Consider the following 13,297-nt stretch of genomic DNA (forward strand, 5'->3'; position numbering starts at 1 on the left):
ATGATGGTAGTTGGTAAACATTAATTGAATGGTTAAATTCTGATAATCAAAGATCCCTGGTTCTTATTCTACTTTATTCTTGGGTTCTATCCTCCTTGCTTCATAACACAGTTCTTACAACTAAATTCCTGCCTTAGTCCCTGTTTCTGAGTTCCTCTTGGGCAAATTGCTCAGCAACACAGTCCATATTTAAGGGGTGTTCATCTGTGTTGTCCTATTGCCCCCTTCACCTGCCATTGAGACCTGCCTGATAAGAGGGCTTCCAATGTCAGTCCTGCCATTTGTTGTAGGCCAACTATGAATCATGTGACCAACCATGTGCCGGCTTCCAAGTGTCACCTGTTTTAGATACCTGATGAGTCGCATGCCCCCTTCACCACACATATCTTTGCAGACTACCTGGTTTATAGTTGGAGAACTCTACACACTTGATCTTACACCTCCCCTGGCATGTGCTCCTCTCCTCAGCCACCCACCAGTGGTCATAAGTGATGTCTCATCTGTCCTTCCTGCCTCTCCAGTATATAACTGGTGGTATCCTGCAGAATCTCAAGGTATGACACACATCCATTGCATTTGAAAATTGCTTGGATTTGGAGGAGAGGCAAACAAATGTGGGGCAGGAGTCAAAAGCTAACTGAAGCTAACAGGGTGATTAGGAGTGTGAAGTGGCATGAAGGAAAGAAAGCACACAGGAAGGAAAAATTTTAGGAAGGGAGGTAATGAGTTTAGCTTTTAAGAGGAGATGATGAGTCTAATTTCGGATATAACCAGGGCCAGTCTTAAAATACTTAATGAGGTATGACATGGCACCAGCCAATCAGGATAGATGCCAGTGTTAGCTATACGGGTGACTACCAGACTAGGATATATTATGTTGGGTGGAGTGAGCAGGCAGAACAACTTACTGGAAATTAGAGGAGTTGTAGACTTGGGCCAGCAAGTTTATCCCAGATAAACTTCCCACCTGAACTTCGTTTTCCCTTCTCTTTCCTCTAAGGGTTAGACTGTGCCTATATATCAGTGGGTGGTAGTCAGCCTTTTCTTTACCCTCTTATCAACCCTTAGGTAGTTTGTCTTAAAACTCCCAGGCTCCTAGTTAAAGCACTCCATTGTACTCATCTTCATACTATTTTTCATGACTTTGTAACAGCATAGCCAGACCTCCCCTTCAGCATGTGAAGACCTCTTTTATCCACACGAACAAGAGAGGGCTGACTGCTATGGATTTATGCAAATTTAGTTTTTAACCTGCCAGCCAAAGAATAAGGCATAGAGATTAATTCTTAAGATGTTTTTCAGCTTTTGAATTTTGTTTCAGGGAGGATGTTTTTGATTTTTCTTTTTGGCAGATTTGATGTAGACATAAAGATGGAAAGTTAATTGTTAGCTCTGGGCATTAAAAAGGGTGAGGATTTTTACCCACCCTTCCTAGAAAGGAAAAACCTATTGCCTAAGGATTTAATTCTGGATTAATAGCTTTTGATTCAAATTGAAAATACAATACATGTCAAATAACCAAATTGGTTGCATTGGGGGTCACTCAGAGAGAACATAGCTACTGTAACTTTCTAACAAATGAAGCAAGAAACCTGGATTCTAGTCTAACTTCTGCTAGTGCCAGACTAGGAACTCCAGAGTGTGAGACTTTGATTTTTCCAAATTCTTTCAAAGAGAGATGTGTATTTGTTTCCCTTTTACTGTACAGGTGTGTAAGAGGTTTAGGTATCTGGAAAGCACTAGCTTGTGTGTCTACTGGCACCTCAGGCTGATTACGAGCTTTTGCCCTTTTATTTCAACTGGCTTAATGGGTATAAGGAGCATTGATAGTAGGGCTATTTGTCATGCAAGGCAGTTGCTGACCTATTCAGTGGAGACAGACTGCCACTTGGGTCTTGACTCTGCCTTGAGCTTTGCCAAGTGATGACATGAACACCCACTCAAACGTCTGAGAAATGTCTGCCTCCTGAGTGCTCCATTTGAGTGCTCCATTTGAAACATCCCCCACCCCACCCTGAACACTGGTTTCCTCGCTGACCTTGCTCTAGTCTCAGGAGTGAGCTTCTTGGCTTTGATCCTATGCTGGCAGAATCAGCTACTCCTCTGAATGTTCAAAAGGCCCCTCTTGGCAGGCATTTCTCTCCCAGATGAGTCGCAGGGCGTTGGAGGCACATCACTTCTTAGTGAGTTTCTTAAGAATGCACTCTATCTGGCTTTAGACCCAGGGTTATCTGGAAGGAATGATATGTTGGCTGACTACTACATTTGCAGAGATAAGTTTAATGAATTTCTCAACATTTTCAGGTGTATTCTTTACAGTTAAGATTGGCTTCATGAAAAAAAAAAAAACCCACAACAACTCTGTTTTCTCTGCCTTTAACTAGGCCTAGGTTTTTCCCTACCTTGGAATATAAAACTTTACTTTACGTCATTGCCTTCTGAACTACTGCATCCAGACAACCACCTTTCATTGACTAATTCCTGAATAGGTAGTATATATTATTGATTGTGTTAATTTCTTCATCATCTCTTCTCCTATGAATCCTTGGCAATCTGGTTTCCATTCCCAGTGAACAACTGAAATGATGCTTTTCTGAGCTTTTCTACCAGCCCTTTGTCACTGTCTGTTATTACCCACTAAATCTCTCTGTGGCATTTGGCACTGTTGATTATCTTCTTTCCTTGAAAATGTGTTCAGCGTTCTGATTATATAACACGAGATCTTTTCCTCACCTCTTCAACTCTTCATTTTCTCCTTTGATGTCTCCTTTTCTCCCTGTAGTCATTGACTCAGGTCTTTGTTCTTATCCCTATTCCCCTCCATTTTCAAAATGAATACTTTCATCAAAATGGTAGTGACTCCCTCTAAATGTGTTAAACTGTAATTTCTCACATAAAGTCTGTTCCATACTTCTATCTAACTACTAGTCATTTCCACTTGGATATCCAATCTACCTTCCCAAATTCTCCATTCCAGGAAATAGATGACCGGTTTAAGTCTTGGATCTAATCACCCATAAGTTGTGGGTCTCTGGCCAAGTTACTTTATATTGCCTAAGTTATCCCAACTGGAGAATGGGGGGATGATAGTGATAATAAAGTCCCCTTCAACAGGGCTTAGCACAACATCCAGGCACCACAGTAAATGCTTTACAAAAAAAGTTAATTATATTACTTGTTATTATGTACAATACTGCCTTCTCCTTAGTTCTTAAGTCTAGTAATTCACCAAATTCTCTTCTGCCTTAATAATCTACTTTCTATCTCTGCATCATTTCCACTATCCAGCGAGTGACTGTTTTCATAGAATTTAAGAACCTCTCCTGTGTGTTTATAATTTATTAGGCTGCTTTCCAGTTCAAAAAGGTTTACCACTCTCAATGAATCCTATTCAAATTCTTCAACTATCCAAATCTCAGCATCCTGTTCTTGCACTGCTGATCGGTTTCATCTCCTGCTACTTAGTGTATAAACTTCCACTCCAGACAAGGCAATCAACTTCCTTGTCCCTGAATATGCCATGCCATTTCTGCCACCCACGCATGTCCTTAGATGGCAATACCTGCCATGGGTGGGGGAGTGGTGATATGAGCCCCATGCATTTGCCATCTTTCATACCTTCTTAAAAAATACATCTTAAATCAATTGATGTTGAAGGAAGGAGAAAATCCTTTTGAAAATCATGGAAACAGGATACAAAGTTCTAGAGGGCATAAAAAGCATAAAAAATAGAAGTAGTTGGCTCATATTATTGATTCTCTAAGTTAAACTGTAAAAAAAATATTGGTTAATTGATTGAGCACTTTACAGTTTGCCAGGCATTGTACGATAAACATAACCAGAACTGTTTTCCTCTAGTTGCATCTAACTCTTTCCCATATCAAGACAAAGGACTGCACTGCATGTTGTGACCTCTAGATTCTTTTTATAAAGACAAAATTAGGTTTGACAGGATCTACTGTCAAATCCACAGAATTGGCATATGAGTGGTCATTATCAAATAGTATATACTTATTTGGCTTCTAATATATTCAAGGTACTATTTTAGTGCTGTGAGGAAACCGCAAAGAAGAATAAAACATGTCACTTGACTATCCATGTTCTTGACTTGGCAGTATTTTCAGTGCTTGAGTATATTTTTTCAAATATTAATTTTTAGGAAACAATACATCTATGAAGTTAAGAATGTCAAATACTATTACAAGACTTGTGATAAAAAATGATAATCTTCTGCTCCACCCTTCCCTGAGTTTCATTACCCAAAGATAACCATGATCAGGTCTTAGAGCTTTTTGTTGAGCTACTTAACTCAATATATATAAACAGTATTCCTTGATTTTTTAACTCTTGCAAGATGAGAATTTAGCTCTCTTATTATCCCTGACCTCTGCTATTTATCACCTTATTCTTTTTAAGATAATTATAATTTTTGGAAAACTAAATATTCAGGGTTTTTATTACTATATTTATATAAATACCTCTCACCATTCACTAAATAATATTATGATATTCACTAAATAATATTATGATCACACTTCCTTTCTTATACAACTTTTTTCTTACAGTTAATGATTACCTCATTTTGTCATTAAAAAAAATTGTTGTTGTACCTCTAATTCTTAAAAAAAAAAAATCTTTCCCAATATGGTCAAAAACATTAAATAATCTGTCAGTTTTATCCTCGACAACATCTCTACTCTCAGGGACTCTCTTGGAATCCTCAATTTCATGTTCCTCTCTAGATTGGCTGTTCTCTTAGCTTCCTGAATAACTATTATAATGGGAAATCTCCTAATATTTCTCTTGAGTTGCATCTCATGTCTTCCTCTTTATTGTTTTGTTCTTTTTCTTTTTCTTTTTTTTTTTTTTTTTTGAGGCCATCCTTCATCCTAGCTTCCTGAAGAAGGGTTTATGACACGTCTTTTCCTAAACTTCAAACTTGAGTGTTAGTGTGGCTGGGTATAGAACTTTAGAAATCATCATTTCACAGAATTTTGAAAGCATTGCTCTCCATTGTCTTCATCTTTCAATGTTGCTGCTGGTAAATCCAAAATTGTGCTGACATCATTCCTCCATTGTTATCATTTCTTGTCCTTCTTTTACTTTGTGACTTTTTAATCTTTTAAAACATATTTAGCTTTTTGTGATGCTTGGATATAATTTTATAGGTTCAATTTTCTATCCTTACTTGGAAATCTTTAGTGTCCTATTAGTTCTGAAACACTACATATTCGTTCTGAAACTCTAAATTATATCGTTGTGTAAAGTTTATTTTTGAGTTATTCACAAAGAAGCATCCTGATATGACCATGCATTGATTATTCAGTGACTATCAATCTCACATGTTTGAAATTAATTGCCCCTTTCTCAATGTATCCTATTCTTTTTCTCATTACTTGTAGCTTAGAACAAATAGTGCCACTTATACCATTTTAAGAATGTGTCTATCTCTACTGATGTTTATAAACATATTTATTGAAATATAATTTAAGTACTATATAATTCACCTATTAAGTATACACCTCACTTTTTGTAGTGTAATCACAGAGTTCTATGTACATCACTACAATGTACACTATAACCTCCAGACAAAACCCTCTATCCATTAGCAGAAATTACCCATTTCCCATTCCCTCCTGTCCTTGTAATCACTAATCTAATTTCCAACTGTGTATATTTGTCTATTTGGACATTTCGTATAAATGGAATCATACAATTTGTGGTCTTTTATGATTGGTTTCTTTCATTAGTACAGTGTTTCCAATGTTTATCCATGTTGCTGTGGGTATCAGTATCTCATTCCTTTTTATTGTCAAATTCAACTAAACATCAAGTTTTTTGAAGACAGATTTCATCTTTGTATGTTCAACACCTAGCCTAGTATTTGGCTGCTGTTAATATCTAACCTATTTATTAAATAGATAGATGGCTAATGCTAAGTCTATTTTCAAATTTGCCCTCACAGTTCTACTTTCAAAAATTTTATCTGACCATTCCCCCCAACAAAGATTTTATTTCAAAAAAGTTTGAAGAAGATTTAGATAAAAATTATTCTAAATATAGATTATTCTTAATTTCTCTTCACAGTGGGAATTGTATACTTGCCACAACTATCTCCTTTATATCAGACCTTCATTGGGGTTTTGTGGTTTGTACCTCAGGCATTTAATCAAGTTCATAGTCATAACCAAAGCAAGATTGATGCAAAACAGTTTTTAGCTTGGTTCTAGAGTCTCTTTACTTTGCTGAAGGGGATGGCCTTGATCATCAAACCAATGTAATAGTTGGGTTCTTGTGGAAATCTGCTCTGATTTAGCACCACAGGGTTTTTTTGTTTTTTGGTTTTTTTCCTGACAGCACTGTTTTTCTCTTTTAATTCTTTTCATTTCTTTAAGCTGAACAGAATTAGGTCAAAGTTGAGGCATTAGCATTCCTTCTGGTGTTCTGTCAAGAACAGGTCAGATTGTGCGGTTTCCTCTCCTATCTCTTTGTCCAGTCGACATTGGGAGACAAAAAATTTGTTAAGACTTGTAACTATGGTTCCTCCAAAGTGCTGCACTCTTAAAAGAAAATTCACATACACAACAATTTAGGAAGCCTCCCCACCTGAATATTTAAGGATCGTTTAAGAAGACTTCAGTTTTAAGAAATACAAATGAATAAATGACTTCTCAAATGTACCTTTCCGTGATTCTAAAGTATTTCAAGTCCTAACACAATGATACTAAAACATGTGGGAGATGGGTATGATTGAGCAGATACCAAAAATTAAACTCACATCTATTTGCAGGCTATAGTTTCCATCTATGTTTATGACTTCAAAAACAAGGATTTAATTTTTTAAACTAGTTTAATGGCCTTGAATTGTTTTTGAACAGCTGGAAATCTTTTACAGTAACATCAAAAGTGATTACTCCTTCATGGCAAGAGATCAGGGGGTTTGTGTCTCTTGGATTGATGTTAACTCAAACATTTTTTTTTTCTGAACACACACACAGTATTTTTTTTTTTTAAATAAGTCTTTTATTCTGAATTCAGGGGCTATGAAAAAGCTTTAAATGCCCTCTGTAGGGGAGCTCAAACCCAACAATGCAAACATCTGACTTTATCCTTATGTTTCTTCCTCAAAAAGATGAGAAGGACACAGGGGAAAGTTTGCCTATTTTTATCCATGAAACAAGGTCACTAAATATGTTATGTCAGTTAAATCAAATTCCTATCTTTTAAAATGTTTCTATATTATATATCGGGTCTTCTTTTTGCTATAATTCAAGAGTGACATGGGTTCTGTAACTATTATTTTCCTAGTTGGTTATTACAGTCTGAATTTTTGGTTGACATTTCTGAAATAAATATAGCTACTGAAGCACTAGCATTCTGATTTAAAAATCTGACTACATTAGAAGAAAATTAACCTTTTCAAAAAGCCACTGTTCTAAGGAATGATTTTAATCAAATGAGCTTTAAATGTTGTACCTGCATTTAGAATTTTTAGAAGGATTGTAATTCCCCAGTGATCTACTTTTTGAAGGAGAGAAAAAAAAAATGAAATAAACTATGAGAAAAGTAACCATGAAAGTTATAAAGAAGATCCTAAATGAAACCATTTTTTTTAAAACTCAAATGTTTTTTAAAGTAACATCAGGTTCAGAAATCAAGGTAGAAACTGACTTTATTTTAAGTAGTTTGATATCTTCAAAGAAAAATATCAGGTTGTATAAATATCCAATAAAAAGAAAGGTTTCTGTTGGAATTCTGTGATATGTTTATTCATTTATTTCATATTTGATAGGTACTTACACTGTATAAAACACTGAGGGAGGAGTTAGGGAACTCTTGCAGAGAATTCCCAGATCTCTTGTACAGAACAGATTGTTAAGATATGAAACACTTCCTATATATATTAAACCTTTGAATGAAAATCATAGTGCACACAGTGTTTAGTCTACAAACTCAAGTATACAAGATATATTTTTACTCTTAGTAAAATGGGCTTAATTCGGTATCCAAATCCTGATATCATAATATCAGGGAGATATTGAAGAGCATCTCACCTCAAGATGTTCCTTCTTACTCTGGGGTTCCTTCTTACTCTGGGGTTAGGCTGAGATATTGAGGCTTGTTATGGATTGAATTGTTTGGCCCCAAAAGATATGCTGAAGTTTTAACCTGCAGTACCTCAGAATGTTACCTTACTTGGAAATAGGGCCATTGTAGGTATAATTAGTTAAGATGAGGTTGTACTGGAGTCATATGGGCCCTTAGTGCAATATAACTGGTGTTCTTATAAGAAGAGAAGAGAAACGTGCTGGGAGAAGACTGCCATGAGATGATGGGGACAGAGACTGGAATGATGCATCTATAAGTCATAGAACACCAAGTATTGCCAATACCTCCAGAAGCTGCAAGAGGCAGGGAATGATTCTTCCCTATAGCTTTCAGAGGCTGCATGGCCCTGTTGACATCTTGGTTTTAGACTTCTAGGCTTCAGAATTGTGAGACAATAACTGTCTGTTGTTCTAAGTCACCTGGTATGTGGTAATTTGTTAGGAAATGAACACAAGGCCTTATACCAGGCAAGGTGTCATGGTGGGGTGGCAGAGCATCTGGTCTCTGGTCTTTTGGACACATAAATGTGAGCAGACCACTGTCCCTGTTTACCTGACTCTTCAGGCCTGGTAGTTTTTGTTGTTTGAATACCATGCTTGGGACTCAGGTACTTTTTAGGAGTCAGGAACCTCTGAATTCTTTGCCTGATGTATCAAGTGACCATGGTTAAGGCTTTGACACACCCTGGGGTACTATGCAGGAGGAGTAAGTCTTCCCCATTTTGTCTCCTAGCCCTGGGAGAAAGTTGACTATTTTGGCAGAAAGCTCCTTTCTTCTGCCTGCTTTTCCAGACTATTCTATTTCTTCTTTCAAAACCTGTGTCCCTTTTACCCTTTCTCAAGTCTTATAAATTCTCCTAAGGGATTAGAATTTTGGAAAACCTCAGGGAGAGGGCCTTCCTCTGTTTTTACCCCTCTCCTTCCCTTCCCCCAGGCAATAAAACAACAAACAATGGAGGAAAGCCTGCTATAGGTAGACTGGGGAGCGAAAGCATGGAAAATATAAGTAAGAAATGTCTATAAAGTAATCTACCAAACTATTATTCACTCACACATTTATTAACAAGGCAACATTAAATTAATCAATGGATTTTTTAACTATTTGCTCAGACTCCTTATGCTTTGACAATAAATTAAGTTTAGCAGATTGGGGCTGAGCAAAGAGATCAAAAGAATAGTCTTTAACGCAATGTTTCAGTGTTGAAAAACTATTAATAGGTCTCTCCAAGATTCCATTTTAGGAAATTTTTGCATGAATAATTGACTGACTCAACCATATATGTTGCTGATCACCCCATGACAGGCGTATTGATTTTTAAGGCAAGCAAAGTAACCAGACACAACAAATTAAGAGCCAGTTATCTTGGCTTTCTTAAATCAGTGATTCCAAACCTGGCTCAGAATCATTGAGGCTCTTTTTAAAAGTACATGCCCAGATTTCAATCCTGGACATTTCCATCTGGAGTAAGATCAGGGAATCTGTGGTTCTTAAAAGTCCCTGGGTGATTTTGTAGAAACTGAGGGAAGCACTAATCTAAAAGATGAAATTAATTTAATAATTTGAGCAATGATTACTAATATAAGTATAGTCCAAATTAACACATATATTTAGTGTTTTGGGATACTGTCTTCTATCACCTGCATAACCTTTGCTTTAGCAGAATTAGTTCAATAGGTTACACTTACCTTTTTATTTTGATATCCACAATTGGCATTTAAAAGAAATTCATTAACTTCTTGGACATAAGTCTTTACTAAGGTCCCATTAGACTGGTAGGAAGATTTCTTGCCATTTGATAAAAGGAGAAACTGAGTCTGTTTCTAAGTGACAGAAAAGTTCGTCACTTACCAGGACAAGGGCATTCCCAAATATTCTGTAGCAGAATAAGCTTACATGTGTCCTGTATTATCCTGGGCCTTTGAGTACCTATTTAGACCTCAAATGACACTATCTAGTCCTCTTAATTTAACACTATTGGCACTTCTGAAATTAATCATCAAAGTATTCTAAATTAATTATGTTGTTTGACTGCTAATAAAAATGACTCATTTTCAGTGGAAGGCTGTCTTTAAAATACCTGCTCCAATATAAGACTCTCACCTACTTCATTCAGCAAGTATTGTAGGTGTGTATGTGAGTGTGTGTGTGTGTGTGTGTGTGTGTAGTAAGGTGGGCCTATCACACTCCTTTTCCCACTCTTGGCCAAGATATGCCAATCAGGAACAATAAAGCACCAATACAATAACAAAACAAGACAAGATCAGGTGAATTGCTTAACTAGATGCATCTAGTAAATTTAGAACAAACACAGTTGATCTGGTAGATTTAGAAAGACATAACACAAAGTCTATCCAACTGCTAGAATTCACTGGATAATTCAGTTCAGATAAAAATATACATACGGAGAAGCACCTAACAGAAAGACACCGTCTAGCTAATTGTAGGACAAGAGTCTTTGTTAAGTACTTGATGCAAAAAGGCCAAGTGCTGGTGTAAAAGGCTTCCAGGAAAGCAGGAAAGGAATGCTTACTGACCTAACCTGCTGGACCTTATCACTTCTCTAGAAGTTGCGGTATTTAGAATTGTTTGTGTAAGAAGTAATAAAAACCATGGCAGGCCGATACCTGTTAAGCTGCTGACACATGTTGTCCATGCAGCTCGTGGATTGGCTCTGTGTTCCTTCATGTGGGGGCCAGAGTAGTTTCATAGCCCTCATGCTGGCCAAACAAAGTCAAGTCTGAAAAAAAAAAATCAACCCTGACCTCAGTGCCACCTTCTTTTCTCTCAACTTCCAGTTAAGGGTGATGTCACTTGCATTTGGAGGGATATGTTAGCTTTGGGAAGACGTCAGCTTGATTTGTCTGAATTGCTTTGCTGTTCTCTTCTCATAAGGCTGTTTTTCTGCATAGGATTTCTGGCTAACTAGCTTCTTTCCTTTGGTTTTCTTTCCTATTTTTACCTAGATCTGTGTTCTTCACTGGTCCTCAGAGACTCACCATCTGGTTACCATCTGATGTGATTCAGGTGTTACTACACCTGAGGATTTGAGTGGTGGAGTGAGGGTCTCTACTGCAAAATGCCCCCAAAAACTATTTCTTGGGAGGTTGCTTAAGATGGGTATTGCCACAGGTACTGCTCTCCTCTACATGAATACTTTGGGGAGTATTTTTAAATGTTTCCGTTCAGTTTATTCGTCTTTAGTGGTAGGTTTATTATAAAATAATTTGCTAAGTCAAATGAAAACAGCAATAACTTGCTCAGTAACAAGATTAATATATTTTTAGCAAATCAGTGCCACTCATTATGGATTGTACCTTTTCGTTTGTAAATAAGGGGCTGGTAGAAAGCGCAAGACAGGTTGACAGCATTGTGTAGGTGGTACAGTGACAACCTTAGAGTATACCACTTATAGATTTGTCTTTGAGTAATGGCAAAGTGACTCAACTTGCTACTTGGGAAATTTAATCTCACAGGAGTTTTCCTGAATTAGATGCATACACGGGGAAAAAAAATCCTATGAAAATCAGAGAAGCTGGTCACCATTAAAATTCAGTCTTGGGAGTTATTTTCCCACATTCGAGCTGAAAGTTTCCTATGATCCTCAACTTTAACACATTTCACATTTCATTAAATGGTATCTCCATGTGTTGCTCGTGCCAGAAACCTGGGAATTGTCTTCGACAGCTCTGTTTCTTTTGCCTTTGTAGTGAACGCGTTACCAAATGTGGCTGTGTCAACCCCCAAAGTGCATTTGAATCTGTCAACTCTTATCTCCATTGCTATCATCTTCTGCTTACACATAACCCCTCACTGGTTCTCCTGCTTTCGCACTTACCCCTTCCAATCAGTTCTGTATAGGGCAACCAACATGATCTGCGTGTGAATTTGTATTTTTATCCATGTTGCACATGTGCAGAGAATTATCACAAAGAATTCAGCAATTCTTACAATAACTACCCAGAAATAACAAAGAGCTATCCCTTTCCTCCTCCATTCTCAGTCCCCAGCAGTAATCACTGGTGCCCTTTTTTAGTTGTTTAGCATTTATATTATATTTCTAAATTACATGTTTATAGTGCTTTCACCTGACTTTTCTATTTTTTAAAATGTTTATTTATTTATTTTTTTATTTTTCAGAGAGAGAGTGAGCAGCGGAGGGGGAGAGAGAGAGAGAGAGAGAAGGAGAGAGAATCCCAAGCAGGCTCTGCACGGTCAGTCCAGAGGGCAATAAGAGGGCTTGAACTCACGAGCTGTGAGATCATGACCTCAGTCGGACGCTTAACTGACTGAGCCACCCAGGCTCCCCGTTGCCTTTCTGTTTTAAACTGCTAAGAACAGATACTACACTTGATCTTAGCCAAAAGGCCAAGAAACGATGATTTTTCTGTTTTAGATATTACCTTTTGACTTACTGTTTACTATGAAATGATGAGAATTTATGCTCTCCTGAACACCTCTTTCTCTCTTCTCAGCCCTACCCCACCTTCCTAATAGAATGTCATACTTGTGAGTTAGATCAAAATTCAGGGTTTGTCTTGCTCTGAGAATAATTTTTAATCACAGCTGAGTCATATGGTAGACTATTATTGTATTTCTTTTCCTGTTTGACTTGTTTCCTCTGTTAATAATTGCCTGGTTTTTGTTTGCTTAGTTATCTATATATGTATCACTAATCCATCCCTGATTCTCCACAAAAACTGGGAGCTCCAGTACTGACACATGGCCATGTTCCAATACAGTCTGGTGGCTCTCAAGGACTGCTACACAGAGGCCAGGGGAGTTATTTTGCCATTATTCTGAGGATTTCCATTACTTCTCTTTTGTATTGGATTCCCTGTCTCTTAGACCCACTGATTGAAGGGATTTTGTTCTGTTCTCATACTTGATTGAGAGAATTAATTCTAGGTTGGAAATCATTTGCGCTCCAAAATTTGAATTACTCCATTATTTTCTAGCTTCTAGTATTAATATTGAGTAATCCAATGCCATTGTGTTTCTGGATCTTTTCCATGTGACTTTCCCTCTATTCTATTTCTTGAGTCCCTTTTAGGACCAATGGGCCATGGTGTGGGTATCTTCTTGCTCCCTGCATTGGTTTTATTCCCTGTTTGTTCTTCTTTTTTTGCTATTTCCATATTTTGGTTTCTGATTCTCCCATTAGAGATTTTCCTCAACTGTCTAGTGATTT

General features: G+C 37.2%; 1 pseudogene; it reads right to left on the reverse strand.

Moving 5' to 3' along the window:
- Nucleotides 1-12,340: 12,340 nt before the first annotated feature.
- LOC122241567 lies at nucleotides 12,341-12,486 on the reverse strand (annotated as a pseudogene).
- Between the last annotated feature and the right edge of the window lie 811 nt (nucleotides 12,487-13,297).

Source organism: Panthera tigris, chromosome C1, assembly GCF_018350195.1.
Source record: "Panthera tigris isolate Pti1 chromosome C1, P.tigris_Pti1_mat1.1, whole genome shotgun sequence".
Classification (NCBI taxonomy): Eukaryota; Metazoa; Chordata; class Mammalia; order Carnivora; family Felidae; genus Panthera; species Panthera tigris.